Source organism: Pleurodeles waltl, chromosome 2_2, assembly GCF_031143425.1.
Source record: "Pleurodeles waltl isolate 20211129_DDA chromosome 2_2, aPleWal1.hap1.20221129, whole genome shotgun sequence".
NCBI classification, from domain to species: Eukaryota; Metazoa; Chordata; class Amphibia; order Caudata; family Salamandridae; genus Pleurodeles; species Pleurodeles waltl.
The window spans coordinates 578,305,570-578,321,417 of record NC_090439.1 but is presented as its reverse complement, the minus strand read 5'-3'; the positions used below and the strand labels follow the sequence as shown (position 1 = coordinate 578,321,417).

General features: G+C 42.8%; 1 protein-coding gene across 2 annotated transcripts in view; it reads left to right on the top strand.

The window, feature by feature from the left end:
* Positions 1–15,848, top strand: part of LOC138282476 (maternal DNA replication licensing factor mcm3-like) — a 315,678-nt gene that overhangs the window by 268,158 nt on the left and 31,672 nt on the right. The window lies entirely within an intron of this gene.

The window sequence follows — 15,848 nt, the reverse complement described above, 5'->3', positions numbered from 1 at the left end:
AGCACGATCGCGCTATGTAAAAATGCAGCGCAAAAGCGCTGAAATTTAAAACGTAAAAACCGACAATTGCGCTATGTAAACCCCAGCACAATCGTGCTGCAGGGAAAATAAACAGATAAAGTAGTCTGGAAACCCAGGCTGAAAAAAATAGAGCCTCAAATGGTTTCAGTAGTTTACCGGTGCTGGTTGGTGGCCCAGACACCGGAAAAGGCATAACGTATGCATGCCTTTCATAAATGAAAGCAAGCGGATTTTAAAGAGCAAGCCCAGGAACCAATGAAAGTGACTGATGTGACCTGGGCGTGGTTTGAAGCACAAAGAGATTACATCATGGACGGAGAGCTTTTTGCTCACCCATAAAAATGATCTCTGTGTGTGAGACTTGTGGCTTCATAAACCTAAACACATCCTGCAGTACAGTCCCTACAATTTTCAGAGCAACCATCTTCAGTTTTCAATACAACCACCATCTGTAGCTGCACGTGACAAATTGAAGATGCTTTTTTTATTTTTTTATTTGTTTGTTTGTTTTTAACACTAAACGTCCAGGATAGCAAAAACTGTTATTCTGATGTTAGCCAATCAAGAGGACAAAATCAGATCAATAGAACTATGGAAAATGCCAAAACAAAGTGGCTAAATTCCTCAGTCAGTTACAGAATTCCATAGCTAAACTTAGGAACCAGTCAGCTGGGAACTCTACCCTATTCTGCACCCACCCAGCAGCTCCTCTCCCGTTGTGAATAGCACATTGACAAATCTGACATAATCAATGACACATCTATAACTTTCCCTCCAGGGGCTCAAATAAGCTCATCTCTTTAAAAAAAAAAAAAAAAAATTGTTGCGAGATGTGCACCACCATTAGTTTAATTAGTTAGGTAATGGTGGGTGAAACCACCATGATCTGTAGTTTCTTAATGCTAGTGCAAATTATTCTAACAGTCTATTGACTTATTTCCAAGAACATAAACCTAATTAACTTTACACTTAGCCATTGCCGTTTTCGCTTTTATTCCTAGATCGCTGTTCTAGGTGACTCATCCTTTGTTACAGAGCTTTTTACTTTTCCAGAACAGTAGTGCCTCCTGAATGTGCTTATTTGGCAAGATTTTTACCTTTGCCACCACCTGAATTTGCCTGCTCAGCCCTCTTTCCCTCATTGCTGTTTCGCCTGATTTACATTGATCATATAGCGACATCTTCCACTGCCTCTACAGAAATTCCCAAAATCTGCATCTGGGTGTCCATTAATGCATTCCCCTAGGACTCCTTCATTTTTAGGTCGAGCCTAGACCGTGCGCATGCTCTCTCTGCAAGACCTGTTGGAATTAGTATAGAACTTTGCTCCCGTCACCTACCACTTACCATAGGTTGAAGGCAGTGTTGCTCTTGTTTTTGCTGCCACCTTTCTGGTTTGGGAGCAGATACGTCCCTTCCTGTACTTGGTTGAGCCACACCGGCCAAGTACAGTTTATTTAAGCATGGATTGATTTTCTGTTGTTTGGACTGACAATTTATTTTATTTTTTGTTTCCTGCCCTCTCATGTTTGTCAATAAGCACTCGTGCGCCCACGCGTGGATTTGTTTTCTGTGTTTGCCCTCTGCGTTTGCCCTTCACTTGGTCCTTACATTACATAATCAGTAAATACAAGTAGTTGTCTTGCGTGTGTTCTGTAAATTGTTTTGTGGCTTTTTATAGCATGAAATCAACCCAGAAATGAATATTCAACAGTGGCTCTCCAGCACAGTGGTAGAGCCAATACTACAATATTCACTGCACTCAGGGAAACCTGCCCCATAATGCTTTCCAGGCATTCCTTTTACAACACATTTTTGGCCATAACTCATCCTGTGGCGGTCCTAGGCAATGGGATCTCCACCAAAACATTCAGAACAATGTGCTCTTTCTGTCCAGGCCATCTTGTGGGTCACACTGAGTTAGAGGGCCCCACAAATCATAACCTATTCGACCATTCAATACATTTAAACCTTCCTCTCACAGCTAGAACTTTTGTTTTTACAACTGAGAGGAGTTTGTGTTTTAAAGGCCTTGTTTGTAGTAATATTCTGACATCCTTTCTCAACCTGCAAATGTACTATGCTCTCCAAGGGCTGAAGGATAATTGCCCCAAGGCACTACTAACTCAGTATGCTCCATAGGGACATCTTGCCATGACCAGTGGTATTGCACCTTCTGCTAATGAACAGTTTATTTCTGAGAAATGTAGAATGTATGCACAAACACTGATTATTTCTGCTAAAGGTTTAATGTATGGCATAGCTAAATATTTCAGCCATTTTTCTGAGGACCTGGTACTTCTCCAGTCGTTTCCAGCTTTAGGGGACATTCTGAGCTTCTGACATCAGAAGAAGTTCTGGCAGTGTTCTGTGACACTATACTCAGTGCTTTTGGCTCCACAGGGACATCTACCCACGACCAGTGGTACTGCACCTTCGGCTTTTGAATCTACAGGGACATCTAGTAACGACCTGCAGCACTGACTGCACCCTTGTGCCATTGACTCCACATTTAAATCATATTCAAAAGGCCCGTTAGGCCTCAGAATGTGTAATACAATATGCCCTCAAGGGGATGATTATATGGTTACATTGCAAAGTTCTTTGTCATTCTTTTTTAATGTGATTATGGCCTCAAGGAGCTGAATGTATGGTCACATGACCATGTTTCTTCAAAATGCTGTTTTTATTGTGGTACTCTGTAGGGGATGTTCAGACCATCACAGTCTAATACCAAGTGTATGGAGGAATGCACAAATGTAGTTTGTCTGATAAAGGTTATTGTGCTGTATGGCTAAATATTTATAAGTTCCCAAATGTGAGGTTGTCCTTATCATTTACAACGCCAACAGCCCCAACTTGCGCAAATTCAAGACCTATTGCATTGCAAATACTTTTTTGACTTGTCAAGAGCATTTTTCTGTATTCCCAAAGCACTCCAGGAAGAAATTTATAGCTAGTTGATGATCCAGGGAAGAAGGATGCACTGCTTTTCTTACATACATTTTCTCAACATCCTTTACCAGTCTGGCTGTACAGTTTTTCGTCCATCTTATGTGTCTTCTCTCCATTCAGTTTCTTCCCTGTATATGTGCAGGGTACTAATGTGTGCTCGCTCTCCCTCTGTAGTATGTGCTCATCCTGATCATCCTCCATGATCAGTTCCCTCTGGGCACCTCCACTTATTTAGCAGTTGACTGAAATAATGCTCTCTCTGCTTGAGAGCAATCATTTAAGGATGCTGGTGGTAGAAATTGGCATTTGCATTGTGCATTCTGTGGGCCCAATATAATGTGGATCTCTTCAACTTTCCTTTACCTGGTCTTGTTGCATAGGGCGCAAGTCGCTGGTTCATCAAACAGTAGGGTTGCCAGCATTATCCTGACTGCAGTGGTTTCTATGCTGTGCAGGAATGTTTCTTTTGTTTTACCACCAGGTATCCATGTCAATTTTCCTAGTCCTTTTTGGCATAATCCCTGGTCTGATAAGCAATTGGATCTTCCCCAAAAGCCTCCACTCACCCTCCTATCTGAAAGGCATTCTGCCAAATCCTTTGCCCCAACATACTCCTCGAAATGTAATGGTAGTCTATTATGTAGATAAAAAAGGTCCTGGACAGGCAGAGGCATCCTCTTTGGAAATTATATAAACACTTAATAAATACTGCAAACTGCTTTATAAACTAAATTCATTTTTGGATGATTAAACATGCTGCAATTTTCCCTATGGAACAATTAAAAATGGAGATGATCATTTATCAGCCAGCTCTGCCTTCAGGCTTTTGAGTTAACTAATCCTTTAGCATTCCACCTCACTTCCTCTGCTACATTGAAGGAATGGCCAAAAAGCTTTTTTTATAATAATTGCTAGTAATTATTATTATTTTTTTTATGCATTTTGCTTATAATGTATGTCGGTTTTAGGATTTGTGAACCTCTTGCTGGCTTACACCCCACATGCATAATCTCTTCTGCTAGCCCAAAGTTCTTATTAGCTCCATCACCATGTTTAGCATGGGGTTGCAGCAAAAATGTGATCAGAGACTGTTTCAATTGGACAGATTATTGCTGAACCCTTGATTCTGACTGTTGAGGACTATCGGGGAAATGAGTTACCTGTAGTAATGGTTATGTAAGTAGGTCTTTAAGGAATGTTAGAATGATGGTGTGGAATACAATTGATGGTGTAACAGTAATGTTGAAATTCAGTGCTGATGGAAAGAGGACAATTTATGGTATGGGGGACTGTTAATAAAGATACACCTCTTCACATTCATTGTGGAATCATTACTACAGAATTGGCGACAAGCAAAAACAGCATTTTTCAGCCCCTACATAAATACTTTTGTGACAAAAGAAAAGCAAGTAGGAACAAAATATCAGCGAGTGATACATCGGAGGAAGAGGTACAAAGATTCGCTGATCTCTTACACGACTACACAATTTAATAGGTATTGATGGAAATTAATTTGAATGCTTTAAATTGAATGCGTCAGTTACACGGTTGAACAAAACTGTGCTAGCTGCTGCAGAGCAAGTGGAGGCGCAAGCTATTCAAGGCGCAAGCAGATCAAAGGGCAGCATCAACAACTGGCGGTGCAACAGCTATGACGAGTCAGGGATCGGATTGTGGACAGTGACTTATTACAAGACAAAACCGTAAGGGTCACATACATGGCCTCGCAAATGTGCGTGTCATCTTTTTGGAATTTTATTTTTGACTCAATACAGTGTGTGAATTGGCACGATCGGGATTGGAGAAAATCGGGCTGCACACGATCGTTACGAACATGATCAAGTTCATGCAGGGATATTGGTGAGAGATTGAAGTTTAATAGTACATTACAGAAAGTAAATTTTCACAACTGAAAATTTAGTTTTTAAAGGATTTTTGTGTTTATTATTGTTAAATCAAATCTGTGCACACTATGAATACCTTACAGTTGTCAACACGGCAGCCATTTCTTCTTTCCAAGGCTGAATCAGATGGCACGAATGGAAGGAATATTTTTGTAATTATATTGAGACATTTGATGAGGAGGAGTTTTCAGCAGAAAAGTAAAAAAAAAAATACACTGTATTGGTCCAGGTGGTTTGAAAATTTACAATGAATTGGATAAGAAAATTAGACAGTAGCGAGGTTATGTATTCACCCAAGCATCAGAGGATTTAGATTCTCACTTTTCTCCAATAATATGTGTTGCTGTGGATCGATATACTTTTTTTCCAGCGGAAACAAGGAAAAATTGAAAATGTGGATGAGTATGTGTCTGCGCCCTAAGATTTCGCAAAAACTTGCAAATTTGGAGCATTGCAAGAGTACTTATTTGTGACCAAATAATAATGCATGCGAGCAATCCCAATATTCAGGATAAGTTATGGGTAAATGGTGAAGCAGCATTAAAAGACGTCATTGCGTTGAAGAAAGCAGAACTTACTGGCCGTTGTGCTAAGGCTGAGGAGGCAGAATTACAAGAATTTAAACAGTTGAACATCATCAAAAGAGGGAAAATATACAATACGAATAATTCAGTTAAAGCAATTAAAGTCAGTAACCGTAGTGAACGCAAGTGTTATCGCTGTGGAACTGTAGAACACTTAGCTGACAATATGAAATGTCCAGATAAGAATCAAGTGTTCGATTCCTAATCAGATAGGATACTATTCAAGAGTGTGCAGAAATAATACAAGCCTTAAAGTGAAATACATTCAAGAGGAAGAGCAATCGCAATTGAGTTTAGACACACATGACGATGATACAGATACAAATGGAATATTTTGCATAGACTATTATGTTAGCTATTTAACAGGTTGCAAGAAAAAAAAAAATGTGTGAAATTTGTATGGGAGGAACCATAGTGAATGCGATTGAGGACTCCAGTTCACCATTTACTATTGTTGATAAGAATGTGTGTAGTAAGAAGTTCTTGAAAGATTTTGGTGAACATTTGGAAAAACAATCAGATGTAAAGGTAAAAAGTTACACTGGTGGAAAACATTGAATTATTAGGGCACCGAAACATTGAGTTTGAATTTAAAGGAAGGAAGGCAATGTACAAATTTTTATATATCTATAGATATCTATAGATATCTATAGATATCTATATCTATAGATATCTATATCTATAGATATCTATATCTATAGATATCTATATCTATAGATATCTATATCTATAGATATCTATATCTATATATATATATATATCTATATCTATATATATATATATCTATCTATATATATATATCTATCTATATATATATATCTATCTATATATATATATATCTATCTATAGATCTATCTATAGATATATAGATATAGATCTAGATATAGATCTAGATATAGATCTATATATCAGCAAAACAAAAAGGCTCCACTTTGGAGCCGAAAGGAGCACTCTATGGATTCCCAGCTTCCTCCAACATGACGCGTTTCGGCTGACTTGCCTTTCTCAAATGCCGGTAAATAAAGAGAAACACTCACTTGCAAATGCTTTAAATACTTGTCCTTCTTTATTCTCCTCGCTGTACTTGTAAGTGAAATGGGACTGACATGTCTCCATAAATCACATAGTTGCAAGCGTCGCCATAGTAGCATATGTTTATCTGATATTCAAAGTCCCAGTTCATAGTTTATCTTCGGTAGATTTAAAAGCCAAAGTGGTTTAGGGCACATTGTTATTCACTTTTATACTTGCGCGCTTCAAAGTTTAAAGCCTCCATGTTAATTCTACATTTAAAGCAAGAGCGTGTCTCTTCTTAAATTACATGAGCTGAGCCAATACATCCAGCCATCTATTTGCCCACATCATTTTCTCTTCAAACCTGAAAGCAATAGTTTTGTAACTAGCGCAAAAACATGTAGTCCTGTCCTGAACAAACAGCAGGCATATGAGAGTCTTTCCGGGCTATGGCGGTTCCAGCAATAACGTAGAGATTCCTTCACAAATGCCATTCCTATTGCTGAACACTTTAAGGATGGGTGCCTCCTCCGTGCAAATGGCATGCACGGTAATTACAGCAAAACAAAAAGGCTCCACTTTGGAGCCGAAAGGAGCACTCTATGGATTCCCAGCTTCCTCCAACATGACGCGTTTCGGCTGACTTGCCTTTCTCAAATGCCGGTAAATAAAGAGAAACACTCACTTGCAAATGCTTTAAATACTTGTCCTTCTTTATTCTCCTCGCTGTACTTGTAAGTGAAATGGGACTGACATGTCTCCATAAATCACATAGTTGCAAGCGTCGCCATAGTAGCATATGTTTATCTGGTATTCAAAGTCCCAGTTCATAGTTTATCTTCGGTAGATTTAAAAGCCAAAGTGGTTTAGGGCACATTGTTATTCACTTTTATACTTGCGTGCTTCAAAGTTTAAAGCCTCCATGTTAATTCTACATTATATAGATATATATAGATAGATATAGATATATAGATATATATATAGATATATATCTATAGATAGATAGATATCTATAGATAGATAGATATATATATCTCCCTCTCCCTCTCATGTTGGAAAATTACTCAAAAGTATTTTCCGTAAAAGTTGAGTATTTGAATGATTTTTGCCATAAAAAAGAAATATAGAATGATGCTGAACCATGTATTCATAAGGTACAATATATACTATTTTCCATCAGAGACGAGTTATCTTGTGAACTGAAACGGCTAATGCAAGATGGTATAATCGAACAGGTGGAATCAGGTGAATGTGTTTCTCCATTAGTGATTGAGAGACGTCCGAATGGGAAGGATAGACTTTGTGTTAATTTAAGAGAACTGAATAAAAATACAGTGATTGAGCAATACCTGATACCAAAAATTTGAGATGTTTGCTTATACAAGAGAAATGAGTTGGTGTTCTACATTGGATTTAAAATCTGCATGTCATCAGGTACGTCACACCCTGACAGTGGAAAACTAACAACATTTATTACACCGTTTGTGTGCTTCCAATTCTTGTGAATACCTTTTGGATTATCCCCAGAGACTGCAATGTTTCAAAAAATGAGTAATTTGTTGCAAAATATCAAGTGTAATGTTTTTTCAGGATGATGTGTTGATTATGGGAAGAACTAAGGAGGAACACAATGAGAAATTAAAACAAATGTTAGAAATCTTTTGATAAAAAAAGGTCTTACAGCAGGATATGTAAAATAGCTGTGAGGGAAGTGAAGTATCTAGGACATGAAATAAGTGGAGAAGGTGTAAAACCAAAACTAGAGTTAGTAAAAGCAATTCAGAATGCTCCAGCTCCACAAAACAGATCATGTGAGAGGTTTTTTGGGCCTGGTAGAGTTTTATTTGAAATTTGAAAAAATATTTTCTCAAAAAACATATGCTATAAGGCAACTTACTAAAAACAAGGTAAGATTTGTGTGGAGTGTAGAATGCCAAGAAGAATTTGAAGAACTTAAGAAAGAAATAAGTTATGCACAATGTATAAAGGTGTTTGATGCAGTGTGTAAAACATATGTTACTAAAATGCAAGTACAAAAGGTATAGGTGCAGTTTTATCACAACAGGATGAAAAAAATTAGCGGGTGCTTGGATTTTAATCATGTTCTTCATCTAAGGCAGAGGAAAAATATTCTGTCATTGAAAGAGAAACCCTTGAATATACGTGGGGATTAAACAATTTTCGTCAGTATGTTTTTGGGGGTATAAATAAACAGCATGGATTATAAAGCACTGACCAGGGTACTTACTACAGTGGAATTATAAAGGGCATCGCCCAGACTAACTACAATGTTGGTAAAATTATTGGATTTCAATTATGAAGTACAATATATACATGACATTAAAAATAGAGTGGCAGATTCTTTGAGTCAGATGCCATTACCTTCAGAGAAAGAGGAAGACTGGGTAGAAGAGGAAGAGTGTCTATATTGTTTGATGATGGAATGATTGGTATTAAGAAATAGGAATGGAGAGAAGCAATAAAAGAGGACAGAGTTGCAAAAAATTCTGGCATATGTGGATAAAGGTTGGCCGGAAAAGAGGCAATTAAGTCAAACAGGCCTTAATTCTTTGGAGGTTCGTGATGAGCTGAGTGAAGAACAAGTTCTGTTGTTGAGATGTGGAAAATTTGTGCCACCAGCATTGTTACGAGGTAAAATGATTGAATTATGTTATGACGGACACCTAGGTATTTCAAAAACAAAGACAAGGATAAAGAGTATTTATTGATGGAATAGGTTGGACGGTGATGTTGAAAGGTTAGTGTGAGAATGTATGGATTGCAATAGATCCGACAAGAGACAAAAAAAACTTAAGTCACCATTATGTCCTATGCCATGGGAGAAAATTGGTATTGACATCATGGGACCAATTGAGAATAGTAATCTTGAAAAGGAAGGAAAAAAAAAAAAAATACCTTTTTGTTGTTGAGGATCATTTCACAAAATGGCTGGAAATAAAGGTAACTGACAAGGTACATTGTGAAGATATAATACGGTTTTTAGATAAAATATTTCTGAAGGAAGATTTACCAAAATGTATAATATCAGACAATGGTCCACAGTTCACAGCTGAAATGTCTGGATAGGAATGGTATTATTCATAAATCAATTTCGGTATATCATCCCAAAATGATTTGGGCACACAGAATAGCTCCTAGTGGTATACTGGGTAAAGTCAGTTTGTGATCATGAGAGGTCGGGAGCCTATAAGTAAAGATGTGGCATTGTTGCCTGCAGGTAGAGTTGTAGAATGGTCTCCTGAGAGTGTAAAACAAAAACATATAGCAGCTAAACAAGCATATAGAGTGTTGTATAATAAGCAACAGAATGCCATTCGTACCAGTAAAAATTGGTTGTGGCTTAAAGTGAAAAAAGATTGTAAAGTTTGTAAGGGATAAAGTAGATTTTTCTGATGGATACAACTACCTGTGGATTCCTCACCTAATGAATACTCCCATGGCGCCAGCATTCGACGGAAATCTTCCTAACTTCTGCACGTCGACGAGGACGTCACTCTAGCCCACGCGACGCCGTCTGACGTCATACAGGCAATAAGAGGTCCTCGCCGACGTCAGTTCCCTTTTTTCCGTGCCATTCGAAACTTATCTTCGAGGGAGCTACTGTTACTTTCGTAGTTAGTGTATTTTCTGCTGCGTAGTTCTTCTCTGCGGTAATAATGTCTCAGAGAAAGTCGGGTTTCAAGCCCTGTCGAGATGTCCGTTACAGATCCTCACTCCGACTGTCTATGGTGTTTGAGCTCCGACCATGACGTCGCGACTTGCGATTCATGTCAGCACATGAATCCGAAGGCCCTCCAAGAACGTGAGGCTAAACTATTCATGGCGAAGTCGAAGAGAAAGGAAAAACATCACAAAAAGTCTTCTTCGCCAAGGTCTCATCGGCGTCATCGAGACTCCTGGCGCCGTAGAGATTCACGGCGTCATTCCAGCAAGGAGACTCGTTCGAGGTCGCCTTCGGCTCGGCGTCGGAGGACTTGGGAGGTCAGTCCCACGGTCACGCCGCATCCATCGACGCCGTTGCCCTCTCCGGCGTCACCGACTTCGCCTGGACAGGTGTCTGTGATTGAGGTGATGCAGCCTCTTGTGTTGTCTCCGGCGTCGCAGATGTCGAGGCCGGCGTCCGAGTCGCCTTCAATCCAGGCACCCCAGTATCCGGCTTTTCCCACCCCTGGAGCCGATAGTACCGCATTTCTGAATGCGATGTATACCATCTTTCAACAGATGGCTCCAGGAGGTGCTCCGGCTGGTCCTTCGGGGCCTTTGGCCTTTTCATTGGGTGATCCTGCGCCTCTATCGCCGGCACCCTTTATGCCCTTTCTCCCTTTTGGGAATGTGGGCTCGGCGCCGGTGGACGCTCCGGTGGCTTCAGAGGGATTGGCCCCGGAGGTTTCCATCCCGTCGACGTCAGGATTTCGTCCTGTGACTCCGTTGGGTCCATCGGCTCCAAGATCTCTTCGTCTTGCTCCTTCATCGGCGCTGAAGCTGCCTGTGGCACCGGACGCGGCATCTGATACTTCTGGAGATCATCGCCGATCTTCGACTTCAGCAGAGGCCATGTCGACTCCGCGTATCGAGCAGAGACTACATTCGAGGAGGCGTGCTCTCCGTCTTTTGGAAGAGCAGGAGTACCAACGAGTCCTGGAGGAAGGAGAGGTTGAGGACTCTGGTGATGGACTGCATGGTCTGGATACGGCCAGTGGGCTGGATACTTCCCCTGAGTGGGACCTTTCATCTCCAGGGGAGTATACGGAGGATGCTGCTACCTTTCACGCTGTGGTAAGAAAGGCAGCTAACTTTCTGGACCTGCCTTTGCCGGTGGCAGAGGCGAAGCAGAATTTATTGACGGAGGTACTGCATCCGGCCTCTGCTGCAGCGGAGCCTCTCTTGCCGTTTAATGAGGCTCTGCTTGATCCGGTGTTAGGTGTGGAAGAAGCCAGTATCTTCCTCGGCGGTTCATAGGGCTGTGGCCAGGAGATATCGAGCTGCACCATCTGACCCTGGCTTTCTTTCTAGACACCCTACGCCGGAGAGCTTGGTGGTGCAAGCCTCCTGTTCATCGAAGTCAGCGCCTGGATCTTTCCCGACGGTACCTGGAGACAGGGACTCCAAAAAGCTGGATGCACAATCCAAGAAAATATTTTCATCTTGCAGTTTGGCGTTGAAGGCCACCAACGCAACTTGCATTCTGGGGAGATACATCCATGCTCTTATGGACAATATTTCATCTTCATTTACGGAGCTTCCCCAGGGACTCTTGGATGTTGTCTCGGACGCCCAGCCTGCCGCAACCCAGATTATCCAGTCTGGGCTGGACACGACCGACTCAGTGGCTAGGGCGATGGGCATGGCTGTGGTGGCAAGGAGACAGGCCTGGCTCCGTAATTCAGGGTTTTCTGCGGACGTGCAGTCGACCCTATTGGACCTCCCGTTTGATGGGACAAACTGTTTGGAGCCAAGGCAGATTCGGCCTTGGAGCGATTTAAAGAGCAGTGCCACAGCCAAATCGTTAGGGCTGCAAGCTCCTTCTTCCTCTGCCTCTTCCAGGTTTTTCAGGAGGTTTCGTGGATTTGGGCGTGGCTCTTCCTCCTCTTCCTTTCGGGGGAGATTCCAGCAACCCGCCTCTTCCCACCCCTATAGATCACTTGGAGGGAGAGGTAGGGCCCGCACCAGAGGAGCCTCTCAACAGCACGCTGCCTCTTCCTCGTCCTCTGGAGGGGTGCAGCAGGGAAAGCAGCCTTAGGCTTCCACCATTTCCCACTCACTCCTCTCCTGTAGGGGGAAGGTTACAGCATTTTCTCCACAAGTGGGAGACTATTACAACGGACACTTGGGTTATCAGTATTGTGGGAAAAGGCTACACCCTTCCCTTTTGGGAGTTTCCGCCCCCCATCCCGCCCCGCCCATCTTATTGTTCAGAAGAACACCTCCTGTTGCTAGAACAGGAGGTTAAAGTCCTCCTTTCAAAGGGCGCGGTGGAGTTGGTCCCAGAGCAGGAAAGGGGTCGAGGTTGTTACTCAAGGTACTTCCTGATTCCCAAGAAGGATGGTCGTTTGAGACCGATCCTGGATCTGAGGATCTTGAATTGGTTCCTCAAACAGGAAAAGTTCAAGATGCTGACCCTGGCACAGGTGCTTTTGGCGTTGAACAAAGAAGATTGGATGGTGTCTGTCGACTTGAAGGACGCTTATTTTCATATCCCGATACTCAAGTCGCACAGGAAGTATCTCCGGTTTGTGGTAGGGTCGCAGCACTATCAGTTTGCGGTCCTCCCGTTTGGTCTTACTTCAGCACCTCGAGTTTTCACGAAGGTGATGTCGGTGGTTGCGGCAGAGCTTAGAAGGAAGGGGATAGCAGTATTCCCTTACTTGGACGACTGGTTGATCAAAGCCAAGTCTCCGGAGCTTGTCGCATCATCTGCAGTCAACAACCCAGTTGTTCGACCTGGGCTTTTCGGTTAACGTGCCCAAATCTCACATGGAGCCCTCTCAGCGCCTCCTGTTCATAGGGGCAGTACTGGATACAACATTGAATCGAGCCTTTCCTCCGCCTCAGCGGATTCAAGATATTCAGGAATTGGTTCCAATGTTTCGAAATGGAGCGGTAGTTCCAGTCCTCAAGGTCCTTCGTCTGCTCGGTCTGTTTGCCTCCTGCATACTGTTGGTCACGCATGCTCGCTGGCACATGAGGCCTCTTCAGTGGTGCCTCCGAAGGCAGTGGTCTCAACACAAAGGAGATCTAGAAGGTGCGGTCAAGATCTCCAGAGATGCTGCTGTGGACTTGAAGTGGTGGATTGCGAGCAACAATCTTTCACAAGGAAAGCCGTTCGCGCAGTCGCCACCAGTGGCCTCGGTCATAACGGATGCTTCCACTCTAGGGTGGGGAGCTCATCTGGGGGATCTGGAGATCAAAGGACTTTGGTCTCCAGAGGAACAGATGTTTCATATCAATCTGTTAGAGTTACGGGCTGTACGTCTGGCTCTCAAGGCCTTCCTCCCTTCCCTTCGTGGTCAGTCGGTACAGGTCCTGACGGACAATACTACCACGATGTGGTACATAAACAAACAGGGAGGAGTAGGGTCGTACCTTCTCTGCAGAGAAGCTCTTCGATTATGGTCCTGGGCAAAGGACCATCAGATTTGCTTGGTAGCAAATCATCTGGCCGGGGGGTCTTGAATGTACGTGCGGACAGTCTCAGTCGACAATTCTCGGCCGACCACGAGTGGCGTCTCCATCCAGATCAAGTCCGTTTCATCTTCCAGATGTGGGGGTTTCCTCGGATAGATCGGTTTGCCACTCTGAAGGACGCGCATTGTCCGTTATTCTGCAGCCTCCAGTATCCGGTGCAGGGAGCATTGGGGGACGCGTTTCAGATAACCTGGTGCGACCAGTTGCTTTACGTGTTTCCCCCCATACCCTTGATTCCTCGAGTGTTGAAGATTCGCCAAGACCGGGCCCAAGTCATCTTAATAGCTCCGGATTGGCCAAGGAGGGTGTGGTACTCCGACCTTCTCCAACTCTCGCTGTGCCCTCCGCTCCGTCTCCCTCTCAGGGCAGACCTCCTTTCGCAGTCGCAGGGGCAGGTTTTACACCCCAACCTCCAGAGCCTACACCTACATGCCTGGAGATTGAACGGGGCAACCTGAGTTCCTTCTCTCTCCCGCCTGATGTAGTGGATGTTATATTAGCGGCCAGGCGACACTCCACTAAATCTATCTACGCTAATAGGTGGTCTAAATTTATGTGGTGTGGAGAGAGACAGATTGATCCCTTACATGCTCATCTGTCGGACGTTTTGTCTTTTGCTCTGTCTCTAGCGCAGAAAGGTTGTGCAGTGGCTACCATTAAGGGTTATTTGTCGGCTTTGTCAGCCTTCATTTGTCTTCCAGACCAACCATCGTTATTTAAATCCCCTATTGTTGTCAGATTCTTGAAAGGTCTTCTAAATAAATATCCTCCAAAACCATTCGTTATGCCTCAATGGGATTTGTCCTTGGTCCTCACTTTCCTTATGGGGTCCCCTTTTGAGCCTATGCATTCTTGCCCCATAAGGTATTTAGTTATTTAAACAGTCTTTCTGGTGGCTATAACATCTGCAAGGAGAGTGAGTGAGTTGCAAGCCTTATCGGTAAAACCCCCTTATACAACTTTTTATGGGGATAAGGTGGTGTTGAGGACCAAGGCTGCTTTCCTCCCGAAGGTTTTCACCTTTCCATTTGGCCCAGACAATTACTTTGTCCACATTCTATCCTCCGCCTCATCCTTCTAAGGAGGAAGAGAGACTACATCGCTTGGACCCAAAGAGGGCGTTAAGCTTCTTCATTGATAGAACGAAGGATTTCAGGCTGGAGGATCAGCTGTTCATCGGATACGTGGGCAAGAGGAGAGGAAAGGCAGTCCACAAGAGAACACTCTCCAGGTGGGTTGTTCTTTGCATTAAAATCTGTTACTCTTTGGCAAAGAAGGATCCTCCTGATGGCATTAGAGCTCATTCCACCAGAGCTAAGTCGGCCACTTCGGCCTTGGCCAGAGGTGTTCCTGTGGTCGACATCTGCAAGGCCGCAACTTGGTCATCCCTTCACACTTTTGCGAAACATTACTGTTTGGACTCTGAGGTCAGAAGGGACGACCATTTTGCACGGTCAGTGCTGCAGGATTTCTTGGTTTGACCATTTCGGCACCTAACACTGGGCGTGGTACTGCTTTGGGACTCTATTCATTAGGTGAGGAATCCACAGGTAGTTGTATCCATCAGAAGAACGAGTTACTTACCTTCGGTAACGACTTTTCTGGTGGATACATTAGCTACCTGTGGATTCCTCACGGTCCCACCCGCCTCCCCGTTGCCTTTCTGGTCTTGCCAAGTAATCCTTGAGTGCGCTCCTCTTGGTCTTCAAGGTTGCAATAGATTTTGTATATATGGATACTTGTATGTGTGTATATATATATATATATATATATGTGTGTGTGTATACATGATTTGCATATATTTGTTGATTTAAAAAAAAAAAAAAAAAAAAGTTATATTAAATCTACAGCCATTTTATTGCAATGTTCTGTGATTTACAATGTTATGGGATGTTGCCTTGCTCTTTCGTTGCATTGGATTATTATTCTCATGCACGTAAAAAATGTTGGTACTGACGTCGGCGAGGTCCTATTATTGCCTGTATGACGTCGGACGGCGTCGCGTGGGCTAGAGTGACGTCCTCGTCGACGTGCAGAAGCTAGGAAGATTTCCGTCGAATGCTGGCGCCATGGGAGTATTCATTAGGTGAGGAATCCACAGGTAGCTAATGTATCCACCAGAAAAGTCGTTACCGAAGGTAAGTAACTCGTTCTTTGAGCTCAT